The 10,905-nt window shown below is 40.6% G+C and overlaps 1 pseudogene; it reads right to left on the bottom strand.

Annotated features, from left to right (window-relative positions):
• Positions 1-2,614: 2,614 nt before the first annotated feature.
• On the bottom strand, positions 2,615-4,343 carry LOC129551035 (eukaryotic translation initiation factor 5 pseudogene; annotated as a pseudogene).
• Positions 4,344-10,905: the final 6,562 nt, after the last annotated feature.

The raw sequence follows: 10,905 nt of genomic DNA on the forward strand, positions 1-10,905 counted from the left end.
ACTTTTAAAATATCAGTGCCTGCCAAATTAATCTTTTTCTCTATGAATCATTTTTGTTTTTTAAAAATAACTTCCTTTCTTACTTTAGAATCAAAAGGTAATTTTTTTACATTACTTTTAAAAAATTAACTTTGTTTACACGTCTACTTCTTTTAATATTTTTGAAACTTATCTGTGCATAAGGTAAGACACTGAGGTCTAATTTTTTAAGCAACAATTGTCCTGGCACTGCTGCTGCTGCTGCTACTGCTAAGTCACTTCAGTCGTGTCCGACTCTGTGTGACCCCATAGACGGCAGCCCACCAGGCTCCCCCGTCCCTGGGATTCTCCAGGCAAGAACACTGGAGTGGGTTGCCATTTCCTTCTCCAATGTGTGAAAGTGAAAAGTGAAAGTGAAGTCGCTCAGTCATGTCCGACCCTTAGCGACCCCATGGACTGCAGCCTACCAGGCTCCTCCATCCATGGGATTTTCTAGGCAAGAGTACTGGAGTGGCTTGCCATTGCCTTCTCTGGTCCTGGCACTACTGTTTGATTATTTCATCCTTTTCTATGTCGGTTTGCAGTGTCAGAGCTCTTGAGCATCAACATACAAATGTACGTGAATATATTTCTGAACTTTTCTTCTGCTTATATCATCATTCATGAGTCGTTAGCACTGTAATGGCATCTTAATTGTTCTAGTTTTATAATGAAATGTGGCATCTGCAAGGGCTAAACCCCTAATATTTTCTTTTTCAGGAGTATCTTGACTGTTGACTCTCATTCTTACATGTATATTTTATTTTTAAACAATTACTGGAGTATAACTGATTTACAGTGTTGTTTGTTTAGGTGTGCAGCAAAGTGATTCAGGTGTACACATGCCTATATTCATTCTTTTTCAGATTCTTTTCTGATAAAGGTTATTGCCAAAATTGAGTAGTGTTCCCTGTGCTGCACAGTAGGTCCTTGCTGATTATTTTTTATTTTTTAAAAGATTTTAACATTGTTTTAATCAAATAACAGCTGTTTGAAACAGGAAATTGTAAGACAGTTGAATAGAGCAAAGTGAGAGATCACTCTATCAGGATAGCTGCTATGAATAAATTCCTTACTATGTGGATTTGAATCCCATTTTAAGTTTGGCACTAGACTGAACACTGGTCTAAGCCAAAATTTTCTCTTTAGTGTTTTAGAAGCCCTGAACATTTTCCTTCAGATTTAAGGGGGGGGGGTGCGGGGGAAAGGAAAAACCCCTCTGTAACAGAACCTCATTAGCTTGATAATGGGTATCCTGAATGCAACTTGGTACTCCCCAAAATTTCAGAAAATGGCAAGAAATTTAACACCTAGGTAAGATGTGAATTTACAAAAGCCTCTTCTCTTTGGTGTGACAAAGCACATTCCCTCCATATAGACATATGACTCTCCTTCAATCTCTACAAAAATCTATTAAAAAAAAAAGGCAGCTGGAGACCACTTTGTACCTCTCCAGTCAGAACCCAGTGTTTTTCCTGAAAATGTCAAGCTAACAAGGTTTTACTACACCAGATCGTGTAATTCCAATGTGAAAAAAAACTTACACTTGTTAACGTCTTGTAACCTATGAGCTGGATCACAGAGAGATGAATGATGCAAGCCGGCGTTCCAGACAAAATTCACTGCATGCGTTCGGTCCCCACACTGTTCCTTTCTGTGTAAATCTGTACCTTCAAGACTTCTAAGGTGGACGCATAAGTCCTTCTATCAAGTGAGCTTAGATCAGCAAATTGGGCTAGCAATTCACAATGATATTTCCAAATCTAAAGCCCAGGATGGGCTGGGTCAGGCCCTCGTTGCCATCACCAGTCTTCTTGGGTATCTCACTATATTCAGAATGAAGTAAAAACTCCAAGTCTTGACGCCAAAATATAGGCTATGACTTAGAAGCACGCATTTAGCTTTTTTTTTTAAATAACACATTTTTGGGGGGCTGTGGCAGGGAGTTTGAGACACAGTTAATACTTATTTTGGCAAGATAGCAACAAAAACCGAAAAAGCCTAAGTTATGTATCCAAATGCAAAAATAAAAGAACCATAGGATCCAGGGAAAAATCACACTGAACAAAAGATACAGTATGTCTAAATATTCTGAATCTGTAATTTGAATCAAGAGTAAATGCTGAGAAGTTACGCTCGGTTTTTGCTTGAGATCAATTGCATCTTTTCCTGCTTCCCCCAAATAAAATCATAGAGCTTATTAGTATTTAATCACTCCCCAAATTTCCATTGTCTCTCAGTATAAAGCAAAAGCTACATACATATAATAAAATGGTTGTATGTTAATGTAATAATTCCCCTGGCTCATCCAATGTGCAATGCATAGGACTTCAAAGACTACAGTTTGGGGCAATTATAGACTTTAAAAAAAACAATTCAAGTTTCAAAACCTGGTCTTAAATTTATAGGACACTCAGGTCATTTTAACTTTTTAAGATAAGGGTGTTGCACTGTCATTTGATTATCTGTCCACCTTGGCATGGGAAGGATGTACATTATCAGATGCCAATTTCAGGGACTAGAGATAAGACTTAAAAAGCACTATGTATTTGCTAATGACTGAGTAAGGTATTTTTAAGTTTATGTTCACATTCTGCTGAAGGACCTCTCCAAAGTGGCACCTAATATCTAACAGGCTCCAATAATCCTATCAGGTTAAATGATGGTGCAACATTTTTAAAGGAGCCAATTGTTTCAGCTTACTTAAGTCATTCAGTCAAAAATCTGAAGAATGACCAAAATCAAATCTTTATTTTTTGTAACTGTATAAATGTGATCCAAATGTGTCCACCACTAATTTTTCAAAAAGAAGCATGCTATAAATAAGCAAACTACACCTGCTCACTGATGTGTGTATGGACTCCCTGGATGTCTCGTTGGGTTTGAACGCAGACCGCTCACAGCAGTGCATCTCTAGCAGGAAAGTGCAGCATGACGTTAAGCCACTTTAGCTTTTCCACATTGATGTTGCACTTCTGGCCGATGACGCAAAGATTCTCAGCGTTACACTGTTAAGCTGCTGCACCCACCCCTTTAAATGGCATCTATATCAATGTCACCATCTTTGCTGTCAGGCTTCACAGCTTCCACTTTCGGTACGCTGGCAGTCTTTGAATACACCACCTCAATATTCTCATCTTCATCATCATCTTCACCCCCAGAAGATTCTTCCTCTGCTTCCTTCAACCATTTTATAAAAGGTTCCGCTTTGACACGAATCTCTTTGGCAAGTTCTTTTGAGACATATTTCTTAGAGGTCTTTTCCGAACAGCTAATGATGACCTCTTCCTCCAAAAGGTCTGCATCACACATCTCCTTCAAGATATGTGGAATCTTGGAAATGAGCTGAGCTTGATGCATTGCTACCACACACTCCAAACCATGAAGAAGGTACCGCTGAGCTTTTTTGTTGTTGTGACAAAATCGTAAGAAATGGCGCCTGTATTTCTTAATTTGTTCTCTAATCTTCTCATTAAAAAGAACTTCAGTCAAAACAAGAGGGCCCACGGCTTTTACATCAGTCTTTCTGCTTCGGCTACAATGTCTTTGTCAGATGAGTCAATAATACCTTCTTCTTTCTTTTTCTTAGCAAAATCAAACAGGATATTGACCCACTCTTCCACAGTCCTTTCCAAATCATCACTCAGGATTAAAACTTCTGCATGGTCACTGATTTCATCCATTCTGCGCCTTTGAGCTTCCTCTGTTGTATCCTCCCCCGAGTTGTCATCCTCTTCGTCTTCCACAGCATGTGGAGGAGGACTGCTTTCGTTTGGTGGTGGAGGTGGCCGCGTCTCGCTGCTGGAAACGGAGCCGTTCTCCTTGTCTTTGCCCTTCCGATTTTCCTTTTCCTTTTCTTTTTTTCCTGTACTACTGTCACTATTCTCAGGTGGGTTTTTGAGGATGAATGTGCAGAGTTTATGATGTGTGTCAAGCATGCCTCTATAGCCACAGGCTTTAAAAGAATTACCTATTGTTTGCTTCTTTGGATTGACATGCAGATCTGTTTCAGGATTCTCACACTCAGGACAGAGAACAAATGTTTTAATGAATCCATCCAACATGTCTTGTAGCTTATTCGCCTCATGAGATCCACTGACAATGTAACGGTCATTCTTAACATCAAACTGGGTCTGTGCTCCCAGCTCACAACCAAAATATTTGGTGGGATTCGTTGGAGGCCAATTCAGCGCTTTCGCTACGTCAACCACGTCGACTGTAACTGTCTTGATTCCATTTCCTTTGCCCTCAACCTTGGCGATCAGACGCGGCATCTTGTAGCGGTAGAACTGGTCTGACACGCTGCGGTCCACGTGGACTGACATTTTGGCTTATTAGTGGCTTTATCAATAAGATGAAGAGATCTTTGATTGCAGCTTTTTGGTATCCTACGACTGCAAGAGTTCTCGGTCTCTGACATGGAAAATTTTTCACCACTGAGGCCGTAAGCTTCTTGCTTGTATGCTATGTTTCCCCAGTACAGGTACCAATGGCTGCGCAACAGCTCGTTTTCGTCAAATAAAGACATAAACCCAACGCTGCCCGCCCGGGACTGGGATACAGTGAGGCGCGCGAACCCGAGTCCGAGGAGCGGCGCGGAGGGGCTGTCCCCGCTTGTCCGGGGTCCGCAGCCTTCAGCGCCCGGGGCCTGGCCACCTCTGGAATGTTCTCGCTCTGACTCTTGCTGATTATTTTATATCTGGTAGTGTGTGTATGTTATTCCCAAGCTCCTAATTTATCCCTCCCCCTGCCTTTCCTCTTTGGTTACCTAAGTTTGTTTTTGAAGTCTGTGAGTCTGTTTCTGTTTTGTAAAGATGTTCATTTACATTATTTTTAAAACTAGATTCCATACATGAGTGAGATCATAATGATATTTGTCTTTCTCTGTTAGACTTACTTAGTATGATAATCTCTAGGTCCACCCCTGTTGCTGCAAATGGCATTATTTCATTCTTTTTTTTGTGTTGAGAAATATTGCAAAATACTACATTTTCTTCATCCATTTCTCTGTCACTGGACACTTAGGTTGCTTCATTCTCTTGGCTACTGTAAATAGTGCTGCTGTGAACATTGGGGGTGCATGTATCTTTTTTGAACCTTTTTTATTTTGTGTTGGAGTATAGCCAGTCAGCTAACAATGTTATAATGGTTTCAGGTGGACAGTGAAGGCACTCTGTCATCCATACCCATGTATTGTGTATATCTTTTTGAAGTATGGTTTTCTCTGGGTATATGCCCAGCAGTGGGATTACTGAATCCTCTGGTTGTTCTAGTTTTTTAAGGAAACTCCATACTGTTCTCTGTAGTGGGTGTGTCAGTTTACCTTCCCACCAGCTGTGTAGGAGGGTTCCCTTTTCTCTCTTCTCTCTACAGCATTTATTATTTGCAGACTTTTTGATGAATGCCATTCTGGCTGGTATGGGTGATACCTCATTGTAGTTTTGATTTCATTTCTCAGATAATTAGTGACATTGAGCAACTTTTCATGTGTTTTTTTGCCATCTGTTTGTCTTTGGAGAAATGTCTAGGCCTTTTGCCCATTTTTTGATTTTTTTTTTTTTTTTTTTGGTATTGAGCTGCATGAGCTCTTTGTATATTTGGGGGGATTAATTCCTTCTCGGTTGCTTTGTCTGCAAGTATTTTCTCCCTTTCTGAGGGCTGTTTTTTTGTTTTGTTTATGATTTCATTTTATTGCAGTATAGTTTGATTTATAATGTTGTCTTATCAGGTATACTGCAAAGTGATTCAGTTTTTCACACACACACACACATATTCATTCTTTTTCAGATTCTTTTCCAACATATGTCATCACAGAATATTGAGTAGAGTCTCCTGTGCTATAGGCAGGTCCTTGCTGGTTCCCTATCTTATATATAAACCGAAAGTTGCTCAGTCATGTCTGAGTCTTCATGTCCAGTTCCTTGTGACCGTATGGACTGTAGCCCGCCAGGTTCCTCTGTTCTTGGAATTCTCCAGGCAGGAATACTGGAGTGGGTAGCCATTCCCTTCTCCAGGGGATCTTCCTGACCCAGGGATTGAACCTGGGTCTCCTACATTGCAGGCAGATTCTTTACCATCTGAGCCACCGGGGAAGCTATGTTTTTTTTAAAAACTTTTTTCTTTTCTGACTTCTCTTGTTTTCACTGAGCATTTTATGTGATTCCATTTTATCTCCTTCAGTTCAGTTCAGTCACTCAGTCGTGTCTGACTTTTTGCGACCCCATGAATCAAAGCACGCCAGGCCTCCCTGTCCATCACCAAAAGCAGAGACATTACTTTGCCAACAAAGGTCCGTCTAGTCAAGGCTATGGTTTTTCCCGTGGTCATGTATGGATGTGAGAGTTGGACTGTGAAGAAAGCTGATCGCCGAAGAATTGATGCTTTTGAACTGTGGTGCTGGAGAAGACTCTTGAGAGTCCCTTGGACTGCAAGGAGGTCCATCCAGTCCATCCTAAAGGAGATCAACCCTGGGTGTTCATTGGAAGGGCTGATGCTAAAGCTGAAATTCCAGTACTTTGGCCACCTCATGCGATGAGTTGACTTTATCTCCTTCAGTTCAGTTCAGTCGCTCAGTCGTGTCCGACTCCTTGCGACCCCATGAATCACAGCTCGCCAGGCCTCCCTGCCCATCACCAAATCCCGGAGTTCATGCAAACTCATGTCCATCGAGTCCGTGATGCCATCCAGCCGTCTCATCCTCTGCCGTCCCCGTCTCCTCCCGCCCCCAGCCCCTCCCAGCATCAGACTCTTTCCCAGTGAGTCAGCTCGTCTTCTATAAACACTCGCATGCAGATTATTGTGTAAACCTAAGGTTTCAAATTAGTTGCGTAAATTGTTTGGTGTGATAGCTGGATTGTGTAAGACCATGATTAGCTACATTTAATAGTGCATATTTCCCCCTAACCACTGATTCACTGCTTTCAATACAAATTTAATTTAGCTTGTGTTTTCATTTAGTTCAAAATGTTTTTAAGTTCTTTTGCATTTTTCTCAGTATTATTTAAAAGTGTATTGTATAATCTATAAATATTTGGGAATTTTCCAGTATCTTTCTGTGTTGATTATTAGTTTAATTTTATTCTGGTCTGAGAACATATTTTGTATGATTTTTATTCTTTTAAATCTGGTATGCTTTATTGACAAAGATTATGGTCTATCATGGAATGTTTTATGTAAGCTTGAAAAATGTATACTCTGCTGTCCTTGGACTGAAGATTCTGTAAAGGAAATTTAGATCAAATTGATTAATAGTATTGATCAGGTTTCTGTATATCCTCACTGACTCTCTGACTGCTTGAGCTGTCAGTACTGATAGGTGTTGAAGTTGCCAACTATGTTAGTGGATTAGTTTATTTTTTTCCTTTCAGGTTTTTTCTAATGTGTTTGGACACTGTGTTTTTAGGGATATGTTTAGCATTTTGATTTCTTGAAGAATTAACTCCTGTATCACAATGTAATGACCCTCTTTATTAAAAATAATGTTCCCTGTTCTAAATCTTGTCTTAAATTAGGTAGAGTGGCTCCTGGTTTCTTTGATTAGTATTAGTACAGAGTATCTTTCTCCATCCCTTTAACTTGCTGCAGTTATATTTAAATGGTTTCTTATAGACAAAGTTTAGTTGTTTTTTAAAGTTTGTTTATTTTTAATTAAAGGATAATTGCTCTACAATATGACTGGCTTCTGCCATACATCAATGTGCCATACCTCATATAAGTATGCGCATGTCTTCTCCCTCTTGAACCTCCTCCCACCCTATCCCACCCCTCTAGGTTGTCACGAGCCCCAAGTTGAGCTCCCTGAGTCATGCAGAAAATTGCCACTGGGTCTTTTTCTAAACCCATTCTGAAAGTCTATCTTTTCGATTATTCACATTTAAAGTAATTGTTGACATAGTTGAGTTAGTACCCACCATGCTTATAACTGTTTCTATTCATTGCCCTTGTTCTTTGTTTTGGACAGTCATGTTCGACTCCTTGTGACCCTATGGACTGTAGCCTGCCAGGTTCCTCTGTCCTTGGAATTCTCCAGGCAAGAATGCTGGAGTGGGTTGCCATTCCCTTCTTCAAGGGATCTTCCTGACCCAGAATTGAACCTTGGTCTTCCACATTGCAGGCAGATTCTTTACCATCTGAGCCACCAGGGAAGCTTTGTGTTTTTTTAAAAGATTTTTTTCTTTTCTGACTTCTCTTGTTTTTACTGAATATTTTGTATGATTCCATTTTATCTCTTTATACAATATCAATTACACTTCTTTTAAAATTGTTTAGGGGTTGTGCAAAGTTCACAGTATTCTTAAGTAGTCTATGTCCATCTTCAGACAGCATCCTATCACTTCATATATAGTTCAGCTAACAAAATAGTCCCAATTTCTCCTTTTATTTCTTGTGCTATTGCTCTTTTATTTCATTGCCTAATGCTATAATGACCCATTATATTGTCACTATTAGTTTAAACAAATATCTATCAAATCAGTCTAGAATAGAAACTTATTAGAATCAATTTTACCTTTATTTATTCCTTCTCTGAAGCTCATCCTTCCTTTACGTATATGGAAGTTTCTAATCTATATTATTCTTCGACCTAATGAGCAGGTCAGGAAGCAACAGTTAGAACTGGTCATGGAACAACAGACCGGTTCCAAATAGGAAAAGGAGTACGTCAAGGCTGTATATTGTCACCCTGCTTATTTAACTTATATGCAGAGTACATCATGAGGAACACTGGGCTGGAAGAAGCACAAGCTGGAATCAAGATTTCCAGGAGAAATGTCAATAACCTCAGATATGCAGATGACCCCACCCTTATGGCAGAAAGTGAAGAGGAACTAAAAAGCCTCTTGATGAAAGTGAAAGAGGTGAGTGAAAAGTTTGGCTTGAATCTCAACATTCAGAAAACGAAGATCATGGCATCTGGTCCCATCACTTCATGGGAAATAGATGGGGAAACAGTGGAAACAGTGTCAGACTTTATTTTTTTGGGCTCCAAAATCACTGCAGATGCTGATTGCAGCCATGAAATTAAAAGACGCTTACTCCTTGGAAGGAAAGTTATGACCAACCTAGATAGCATATTAAAAAGCAGAGACATTACTTTGCCAACCAAGGTCCGTCTAGTCAAGGCTATGGTTTTTCCCGTGGTCATGTATGGATGTGAGAGTTGGACTGTGAAGAAAGCTGATCACCGAAGAATTGATGCTTTTGAACTGTGGTGCTGGAGAAGACTCTTGAGAGTCCCTTGGACTGCAAGGAGATCCAACCAGTCCATTCTAAAGGAGATCAATCCTGGGTGTTCATTGGAAGGACTGATGCTAAAGCTGAAACTCCAACACTATGGCCACCTCATGCGAAGAGTTGACTCACTGGAAAAGAGTCTGATGCTAGGAGGGATTGGGGGTGGGAGGAGACAGGGACGACAGAGAATGAGATGGCTGGATGGCATCTCCGACCCGATGGACATGAGTTTGAGTGAACTCCGGGAGTTGGTGATGGACAGGGAGGCCTGGTGTGCTGTGATTCATGGGGTCGCAAAGAGTCAGACACGACTGAGCGACTGAACTGAACTGAATGAGCTTCTTGTAATATTTCTTGAAGGGAATATCTGATGGCGGTGAATTCACCTAGATTTTGTTTGTCTGAGAAAGTCTCTATTTCTCCTTCATACTTGAAGACAGTTTATTGGTTGAGGAAATTTAGAAGTAATTTATAGATATAGAATTCTAGACTTAAATTTGTTCTCTTTCAACTTTTAAAAATTGATTTTGCTTTATTCTTGCCTGAGTGGTTCTGTCAAGAAATCGGCTGTAATTCTTATCCGTGTTCTACTATAGAGTAAATGTCTTTTTTCTCGCCTTTGTTTTCTTTAGAACATTCTTCTTTTCTTGACTGTCTGAACATTTAATATGATATATCTAGGTGTAATGGTTTTGGTATTTATCCTGCTCATTGTTCTCTAAGCTTCTTAGATCTGTGGCTTTTGTATCTATTATTAATTTTAGAAAGTTCTTGATCACTATTATGTCAAGCATTTCTTCTACCACTTTCTCTCGTTTTCTTCCACCCCTTTCTCTCGTTTTCTTCCATTTTCTTTATCTTCAATTTGTTGTTCAGTTGCCAAGTCATGTCCAATTCTTTGTGACCCCATGGGCTGCAGCATGCCAGGCTCCTCTGTCCTCCACTATCTCCCAGAATTTGCTCAAATTCAGGTCTATTGCAGAGAAGGCAATGGCACCCCACTCCAGTACTCTTGCCTGGAAAATCCCATGGATGGAGGAGCCTGGTAGGCTGCAGTCCATGGGGTCGTGAAGAGTCGGTCACGACTGAGCGACTTCCCTTTCACTTTTCACTCTCATGCATTGGAGAAGGAAATGGCACCCCACTCCAGTGTTCTTGCCTGGAGAATCCCAGGGACAAGGGAGCCTGGTGGGCTGCCGTCTGTGGGGTCGCACAGAGTCGGACACGACTGGAGCGACTGAGCAGCAGCAGCAGCAGCAGCAGGTCCATTGAGTGGTGATGCCTCCAACCGTCGCATCCTCTGCCGCCCCTTCTCCTCCTGCCTTCAGTCTCTCCCCGCGTCAGGGTCTTTTCCAGTGAGTGGGCTCTTTGCATCAGGTGGCCAGAGTATTGGAGTTTCAGTATCAGTCCTTCCATTGAATACTGAGGGTTAATTTCCTTTAGGATGGACTGGTTGGATCTCCTTGCAGTCCAGGCAACTCTCAAAAGTCTTCTCCAGCACCACAGTTCAAAAGCATCAATTCTTTAGCACTTAGCTTTCTGTGTGTTCCAACTCTCACATCTGTACATGACTACTAGAAAAACCATAGCTTTCAATTACATGCACATTTGTAACTTTTGATATTATTTCACATTAATATAGTTTGAAAAATCCTA

The sequence above is a fragment of the Moschus berezovskii genome, chromosome 17, assembly GCF_049115385.1.
Source record: "Moschus berezovskii isolate FMDL1 chromosome 17, NW_MosBer_1.0, whole genome shotgun sequence".
NCBI classification, from domain to species: Eukaryota; Metazoa; Chordata; class Mammalia; order Artiodactyla; family Moschidae; genus Moschus; species Moschus berezovskii.